Source organism: Hyperolius riggenbachi, chromosome 5 (genome assembly GCF_040937935.1).
Source record: "Hyperolius riggenbachi isolate aHypRig1 chromosome 5, aHypRig1.pri, whole genome shotgun sequence".
NCBI classification, from domain to species: domain Eukaryota; kingdom Metazoa; phylum Chordata; class Amphibia; order Anura; family Hyperoliidae; genus Hyperolius; species Hyperolius riggenbachi.
In genome coordinates this window covers 434,720,287-434,728,742 of record NC_090650.1, presented here as the reverse complement: position 1 = coordinate 434,728,742, position 8,456 = coordinate 434,720,287, and positions in this window count along the sequence as shown.

Genomic DNA, 8,456 nt, shown 5'->3' with positions numbered 1-8,456 from the left:
AGTCCTGCATTGGGGGCAATGACAGAACGGACCGTTTGGCGGGAAAACTCCACTGGGGGTGGGGGTCTGGGAGGATGTGGGGACCCAAACTGGGCTGTACCTTAGCAGGCCGGAGGCTGCAGCAGCCGTGCGAGTGGGTGAGCGAGGGTTAAAACGTACCCAGGCGTCTTCTTCATTGCAGCCAGGCGGTTTCTTGCAGGCTTCAGTCTTCTGTCTTCTTCTGCATCATGTGACTAGTCTCCTGCATTTTTGATCTATTGACCATGGTAAAGAATTCAGACCCTCTTGAAGCCCCAGTGGTGTCGCCCATCACCCTCCTCTAGCCCTGGTGGTGTCTCCCATCTCCCCCCTTCTAGCCCCGGTAGTGTTGCCCATTGCCCTCCTCTAGCCTCAGTGGTGTTTCCAATCTCCCTCTAGCTACATTAATATCACCCTCCTTTATCCCCAGTGGTGTCGTCCATCGCCCTCCTCTAGCCCCAGTGGTATAACCCTCCTCTAGCCCTGGTGGTGACACCCATCACCCCCCCCCTCGAGCCCTGTTGGTGTCACCCATTGCCCTCCTCTAGCCCCGGTGGTGTTTCCAATCTCCCTCTAGCTCCATTAATATCACCCTCCTTTAGCCCCAGTGGTGTCGTCCATCGCCCTCCTCTAGCCCCAGTGGTATAACCCTCCTCTAGCCCTGGTGGTGTCACCCATCACCCTCCTCTAGCCCCGGTGGTATCGCCCATCACTCTCCTCTTGTCCCGTTGGTGTTCATGTTGTGAGCAGCCTGTTCTTCCAGCTCTGATCTGGTACCTCTCTGCTTAACAAGTCTAATAATCTCCAGCAGGAGGGGTTAGAGGAATGTTAAGTAGTTTGACATGTGTGGAAACCTAACCCATGTCATGAGGATATCCTATATGTAGCCAGGGACGTGTGGGGGCCCCCTGGGGGTCTGCAGACTCCTTCAAGAGATGACAGGCATATTTTTAGCCTATGGAGCGGACTGTGGGTGGCATTCTGTGATTGGAACCGTTTAGTTTTAGGCTGATGTGAAACAAGTTTTACAAGAATTGTTGCGTGTGAATGTCCAATAACCACAAACTGTCCGGGGACTGCGGACCTCACCATCCTCGGCCCGCCTGTTGTACCCGGCCGGCAACTGAAACTTCAACCGGAAGACTGCATTAGATCCTGAAGCCCTTGTTCAGGCTTGTGAAATATATCCTAATTTGCAGTAAACAGTACTTTTTGCATTGCACATAAATTATTTTTGCAAAAATATATTTTTTAAGGCCTGCCTAAAGGTGGCCACTAATGAAGCAATTTGTAGCGAAAAATCGTTTGAGCAATCAGAAATTCTGATCGGATTGGTTGTAAACAATCTCAGTTGATGGGCAAAATCGATTATGAACGATTCTAAAAATAGTCGTCCGATTGTATTTTTGTCAAACTAAAATTTGGATTTTTCTTGTTGGTTGTGAGAGATAGGAAGCAAAGATTGGTTCGTTGATGGTGTAGTGAACGATTTTTCTTCTGATCAGAATTTCTGATCGCTCGAACGATTTTTTGCTAGAAGTTGGACTGGCAAAGGCTATCAATTTGCAAACTAAAGTTGGCCACTAACGGCCACTTTTAGTTTGCAAATTGATAGCCTTTGCCAGTGTTATTTGCAACTTGGTTAAACAGAAAAGCAGCGTGTGAAAAACACTTCCCCTCTCCCATCATTGTCCACAGGAGGTAGTCAGGGAGGAACTTAGAGGATAGACCATCCAGCCTTTCACTGTAAACCCAAAATAGATTACCTGACTCCGCCCACCGCTTCCCTCTGCTGCTGAAAGATTAACTCTTTGTAGTCAGCACTACCGCTCTGCAGAGTTTCATAATTAGGGATGAGCAGGTGAATTTTTAAACTTCGGTCCGTAACAAAGTGGTCCATTTTCGTTTCCCTAACAATCTCAGAGAATTGCTGCGTATTTCACTTTAACATTCTCCTGTTACATTTTCATGAATTTGCTGGAAGATTTCAGGGCAAATGGCATTGAAGTCAATAGCGCCAACTTTAGCAGTTAATAGCAAAGCCCCCCCCATATACATGCTTTATAGGGACCCTGAGCAGACAAATAAAAAGCAAATCTGGACTTACCTGAGGTTACCCTTTAGCCCCTCGTAGCGTGTGAGGTCCCTCAGCGTCCTCTGGGTTCCCCTCCGTGGTCCAGCTGGCGACTCTGCCGGCTACAAGGGGCTGGAAGAAGCCCCAGGTAAGTCAGGTTTTGCTTTTTTGTCTGCTCAGGGTCCCTTTACAGGACACCTGTAACTTAAAAAAAAAAGTTTGCCACTTACCTCAGTAAGGGGAAGACTCGGGATGGTCCCCAATCTTCTCTTCGCCCCTCTGTTGCTATGCTGGAACCCTCTATCAGGGAAGCTCATCATGAGTAACCACCAGTAGTTAATGAAGATTAATTGCTGCAGGTGTGCGGCGGGGGATACAAGGGGTTAATTACCCATAATTCTGCTGTCCGCCCTGCGTTCCAAGCAGGCTGCACGAGTGCTATTGGATGCCTAGCAAGCCTCACACACACACTTCCTCCAAGCCGGTAGGAGGAAGTGTGCTGTTGTGAGGCTTGCAATGTGACCAATAGGACGCGTGCAGCCTGCTTGGAACGCAGGGCGGACAGCAGAATTATAGGTAATTAACCCCTTGTATCCCCGCCGCACACCTGCAGCAATTAATCGTCATTTGAATCACGAGTAACCACTGGTGGTTACTCGTGATGGGCATCCCTGCCCTCTATACAATCTCTGACTTTAAAGGGCAACTGAAGTGTGAAAGATGTGGAGGCTGCTGCCTTTTTTTTTTTTCATTCTAAGCAATACCAGTTGCCTGGCTATCCTGCTGATCGTCTTCCTCTAATACTTTTAACCATAGCCCCTGAACAAGCATGCAGCAGATCAGGTGTTTCTGACATTGTCAGATCTGACAAGATTAGCTGCATGCTTGTTTCTGGTGTGATTCAGACACTATGGCAGCTACATAGAGCAGCAGGGCTGCCAGGCAACTGGTATTGTTTAAAAGGCGATCAATATGGCAGCCTCCATATCCCTCTCAGTTCAGTTCCCCTTTAACCACTTCAGCTCACGGTTTTTCACCTTATAGACGAGAGGAATTTTCACATTTCAGTGCTTCCTCCCTTTTATTCCCCAATAACTTTATCGCTACTTATCACAGCAAAATGATCTAGCAGTATCTAGCAGCCATAAAAAGTATGTGAACCCTTTGGGATTATATGGATTTCTGAACAAATGGGACAAATATGTGATCTGATCTTCATCTAATTCACAACAATAGACAATCACAGTCTGCTTTAAACTAACACCACACAAATTATTAAATGTTTCCATGTTTTTTTAAAACACACCATGTAAACATTCACAGTGCAGGTGGAAAAGGTATGGGAACCTTTGGATTTACTAACTGGTTGAACCTCCTTTGGCAGCAATAACTTCAACCAAACGTTTCCTGTAGTTGCAGATCAGATGTGCACAATGGTCAGCGGTAATTCTTGACCATTCCTCTTTACAGAACTGTTTCAGTTCAGCAATATTCTTGGGATGTCTGGTGTAAATCGCTCTAATGGGCGGTGGGCTGATCGCGTGCACGTCATCTACATCTATTGAGAATGATTACGGCTTTTGAACAAAAACAGTGATCATTCTTGCTGCCCAAGCACGGCTTGGCTAGGGGGACTTCTGTCCCCTGCCACCAATCCCCCCCCCCCCCCCCCCGTCTCCATGACCATCACAATCATGTGCTTCTGCACGTGCAGCCCTTGTGCGTCTCACCTCCCTGCGGCTGTAGTAGCATCAGCTGCGGATGTGAGACTCACGTCCGTGCGGCTAAAATGGTTAAAGAGAAACTGTAACAAAGAATTGAACTTCATCCCAATCAGTAGCTGATACCCCCTTTCCCATGAGAAGCCTTTTCCTTTTCACAAACGGATCATCAGGGGGGTCTATATGACTGATATTGTGGTGAAACCCCTCCTAGTGTGATGTCAGGACCATGGTTCTGACATCACACTGGTGGGAGCCTTGTTACATTTTGGGAAATAACAGCTGTTTCCAACTGCCAAAAAAGCAAGCAGCATCTCCTTCCACAAGACATCACCTGCCAGCAGTAAAAATGTCACCATGTGAAAAATGTCAGAATGTAAATCAGGGTGAGGAAAGATTTAACAATGGGCAAACACTGACTAAATCATTTATACATAATTATTGTAAAAATGAAGCACTTTTTTATTATATTATTTTCTCTGGAGTTCCTATTTAATGTTGAAGCTTGCCCGCAGCCCCATTCACCTCCCTGTACGAGCGCGGGCGCACTGTGCAGGTGCAATGTATGGCCTGAGCCTGTACAGTTGCACGGAGGTATCATGCACAGAAAAAAAAAAAGTTGTGACTTAAAAAAAAAAAGTTACAGGTGTACTTCATCAATCAATAGTGGGAACGTTCAACAGGGGGTGCAAAAGTGCTTGCCATAGATCAGGGATCTCAAACTGGCGGCCCGCGGGCCATTTGCTGCCCTCGTTACATTGATTTGCGGCCCACGCCGGCAAGACACTGAAGCGAACTACTTTTGTTCGCTTCAGTGCTCCCATAGTTAATCCGCCTGTCCCCGCCGCAAAATGAGGGCTACAGAGCCCCCAATTCCCCCAGGGGGCAATTCGCCTGCATTTCCTGGAAGGGGCAGAGCTTTCAGCTTCAGCTCTGCCCCTCCTGACGTCAATCGCGGCGGATCGCCGCCTCTGCCCGCCCCTCTGTGAAGGAAGAGTGAGAGGGGCGGGCAGAGGCGGTGATCTGCCGCGATTGACGTCAGGAGGGGCTGAAGCTGAAAGCTCTGCCCCTTCCAGGAAATGCCGGACAGATTGCCCCCCGGGGAAATTGGGGGCTCTGCAGCCAGGGGCAGCGCCACGCTGGGGCTTACCCAGGCTTCAGCCCCGGCTGGTGCATCATTAGCCCCTATTGAAGCCCCCCGGAAGCTCAGCTAGACAGCCAGGCAGAGGCAGGCAGGACTCGGAACTTAAGTCGGAACTCTGACGAGACAAGGTGGGTGCAGGGTGTGGTGGGTGTGGTGGGTAGGTGGGTGGGTGTCCTCCTGACTCCTGTCCTGTAGCCAGCCAACTTCCAAATTGTTTTTTTGCCCTCCTGTGCTGAGCGGCCTAGCAGCACCAGCAGCAGGCACCACCACCAACCACCATCAGGCCTGCCTGACTCTGAGTGAGCACTCCCCTGGACTGGTAACGCTGTCTCTTATGTGCATTTACTGGGGTAACGATGTCTCCTATATGCATTTACTGGGGTAACAATGTCTCCTATATGCATTTACTGGGGTAACGCTATCTGTCATTACGAGCAGTAACTGGTGAAAAGCTGTCTCTTATGTGCATTTACTGGTGAAACGCTGTCTCTTATGTGCATTTACTGGTGAAACGCTGTCTCTTATGTGCATTTACTGGTGAAACGCTGTCTGTCATGATGTACATTTACTTCATATTTTTTTATGCAACTACATTAGTTAGCCCCGCCCACATGATGTCATGCCACGCCCATTTTGAGGCCCAGCCTCATCCTGACTTTGCCTCTTGCGGCCCCCAGGTAAATTGAGTTTGAGACCCGCTTTTTTCCCCTAGATATGCCTCTGACGGTACAACAGAAATTCTGTGGTATTATTCTAACCTCTGGCTCCCCCTGGTGGTGTCATGTCTTTCTTCTAATTCAGTGGTTCTCAAACTTTTCCGGGTCAAGGCACCCTTGATGACTCAGAAAATTTTTCGAGGCACCCCTTGACAAAAACCGTTACCAAAATGCAAGCTCATCATTTTATGCAGCAAATATGGCCCAAGAATATGCATTACAAACACCATATTGGACATCTCTCTTTTAGTTACATGGCATCCTAGTTAGGCATCTAACTAGCAACCCTTTAGATAGGCATTATCCTGGATTCATTTCTAGTGCCCCTTTTTAGTTATACAGTTTCCCTTCTAGGTCGTTGGTGCTCTTCTCATCATGGTAGACAAAGTACCTATTTAGATAGGCAGTAGGCCACTATAAATTGTCTGCATGCCCTTTTAGGTAGGTAATGACAACTATTTAATTGCTCTGAATTGCTTTAGTCAGGCAGCTTAGCAGAGTGAGTGTGCTTGGGGAGCAAAATGAGGGTGCTGCTGAAAGACAGTGCTGGGGAGCTGAAAGACAGTGCTGGGGAGCTGAAAGACAGTGCTGGGGAGCTGGGTGAGAGTGCTGGGAAGCTGGGTGAGAGTGCTGGGGAGCTGGGTGAGAGTGCTGGGGAGCTGAGTGAGTGTGCTGGGGAGCTGAGTGAGTGTGCTGGGGAGCTGAGTGAGTGTGCTGGGGAGCTGGGTGAGTGTGCTGGAGAGAAGAATGAGAGTGCTGGGGAGCTGAGTGAGTGTGCTGGGGAGCTGAGTGAGTGTGCTGGAGAGAAGCATGAGAGTGCTGGGGAGCTGAGTGAGTGTGCTGGGGAGCTGGGTGAGTGTGCTGGAGAGAAGAATGAGAGTGCTGGGGAGCTGAGTGAGTGTGCTGGGGAGCTGAGTGAGTGTGCTGGAGAGAAGCATGAGAGTGCTGGGGAGCTGGTTGAGTGTGCTGGGGAGCTGGTTGAGTGTGCTGGGTGAGTGTGCTGGGGAGCTGGGTGAGTGTGCTGGGGAGCTGGTTGAGTGTGCTAGGGAGAAGAATGAGAGTGCTGGGGAGCTGAGTGAGTGTGCTGGGGAGCTCAGTGAGTGTGCTGGAGAGAAGAATGAGAGTGCTAATTGGGGAGAGAAAGATACAGCAGTCACTGATTGTGCACACGTTGAAGAGGCAGGCAGACAGTGTGAGAATTCTCATAAATGATTGTACCTTGCTCTCCGTAGTGTGCAGAGAAGACCTGCATGATGCAGTTAGTTGTCATTACCTCCTGTGGTTCACAAACTAGCTGTACTCCGTGGGGAGGCGGGGCTAACTCTATCTCTATCCTGTCTGCTATTGATCCTCTCCAGTCCCCCTTGCCTCCCACTGTGCTGTCACTGTAGAAGGGGCGGGGAGAGATTTACTCACAGCGCGCACAGGCACAGCCAGTCCAGCATCTAGCTGTACTGAGCAGAGCAGGACTGAGTCCTGCGTGATTAGGGACACGTGACTCTAGGGCAGCCGCGGCACCCCTGGGAACTGCTCACGGCGCACCAGGGTGCCGCGGCACCCAGTTTGAGAACCTCTGTTCTAATTGATAACTGAAAGATTTCAGTGTGTTGGATTTACATGCCCAATCAACTGCAAGGCCTACATTGATGAGGATGGTGATCTGGTTTGGCAGAAAAGAATAACGTGCGGTTATTGGTGAAGGCGATTTTTGCTGCTTCCGGAACCACAGAGACAATAGCAGCGGTATCAACTGAATAGGATCAGGTTTGTGCTAGAAAATGGGCCATATCAGAACATGGGCCGATACTGACAGTGCAGAGCAATGCATCGATCTGTGTCTCCTCTCTGGGATACTAACCAGGAAATATCTACTGGGGACAGCTGCAGGCTTTTCCTGCTTTCGCTTTCAGTTTACGTTCAGTTTATAAAGGTCCGCTGTGGTTTCCGATCCACTCCCGTGTGCCGTTCCCCCTCCAAAAGATCCACAAGTTGCTCTAGTCCCGTGGCATGGAGAGTTCTGCGCATGCGCAGCTTGTAAAGACGTAAACTGCACATGCACAGAACTCTCCTGACCACGGGAGCGTGATCGAGGAGGTGTGCAGCCGAGGATGCATGACTAAAGGGTTGTTCACACCTAGGGCGTTTTTTTTTTAAGCGACAGCAATTTTCAAAATCTCCCTAAAAAGCACTTGTGCAATGATTCCCTATGAGAGAGTTCACAGCTGAGAGGTTCGATTCCGATCCGCTCACCAAAGCTCTCCCTGTACCATTTTTGGGGCGATTCCGCCTCAATGGAAGGTATAGGGAAATCGCAAAGCGCATGAAAAAAACGCTTTGTATGGTGATTTCCCGAGCGCTTTCATGAATAAATACATTGTATTTACTCATTTCTGGGTACAAGAGTTCACTTCCTGACTGACGTCAGGAAGTGAAATAAAAAAAAACAGAATCGCTCTATAACAGCGCTTAGAAAAACACTTTATAAAAAAAACGCAGCATGCAAGTAAACGCTGGGAGGACAAAAAATATCGAGCAAAAAATCGAAAACCACCTGCGTAAGCAATTTAGATTTTTGATGTGAACAAACCACTAGGGAGACTTGCAGATCATTTGGAGGGGGCAGCGACAGACGATTGGAAACCAGAGCGAAGGACCTGATAGACTTCTGGGGGTTGGAAGAAGCCATAGGTAATTTTAGGCTGGTTCAGACGGACTGTTCTGCGACGGTAAATGACAGCTGCAGCGCTTGTCAATTAAAAGCTGTCCATTCATATAAATGGACA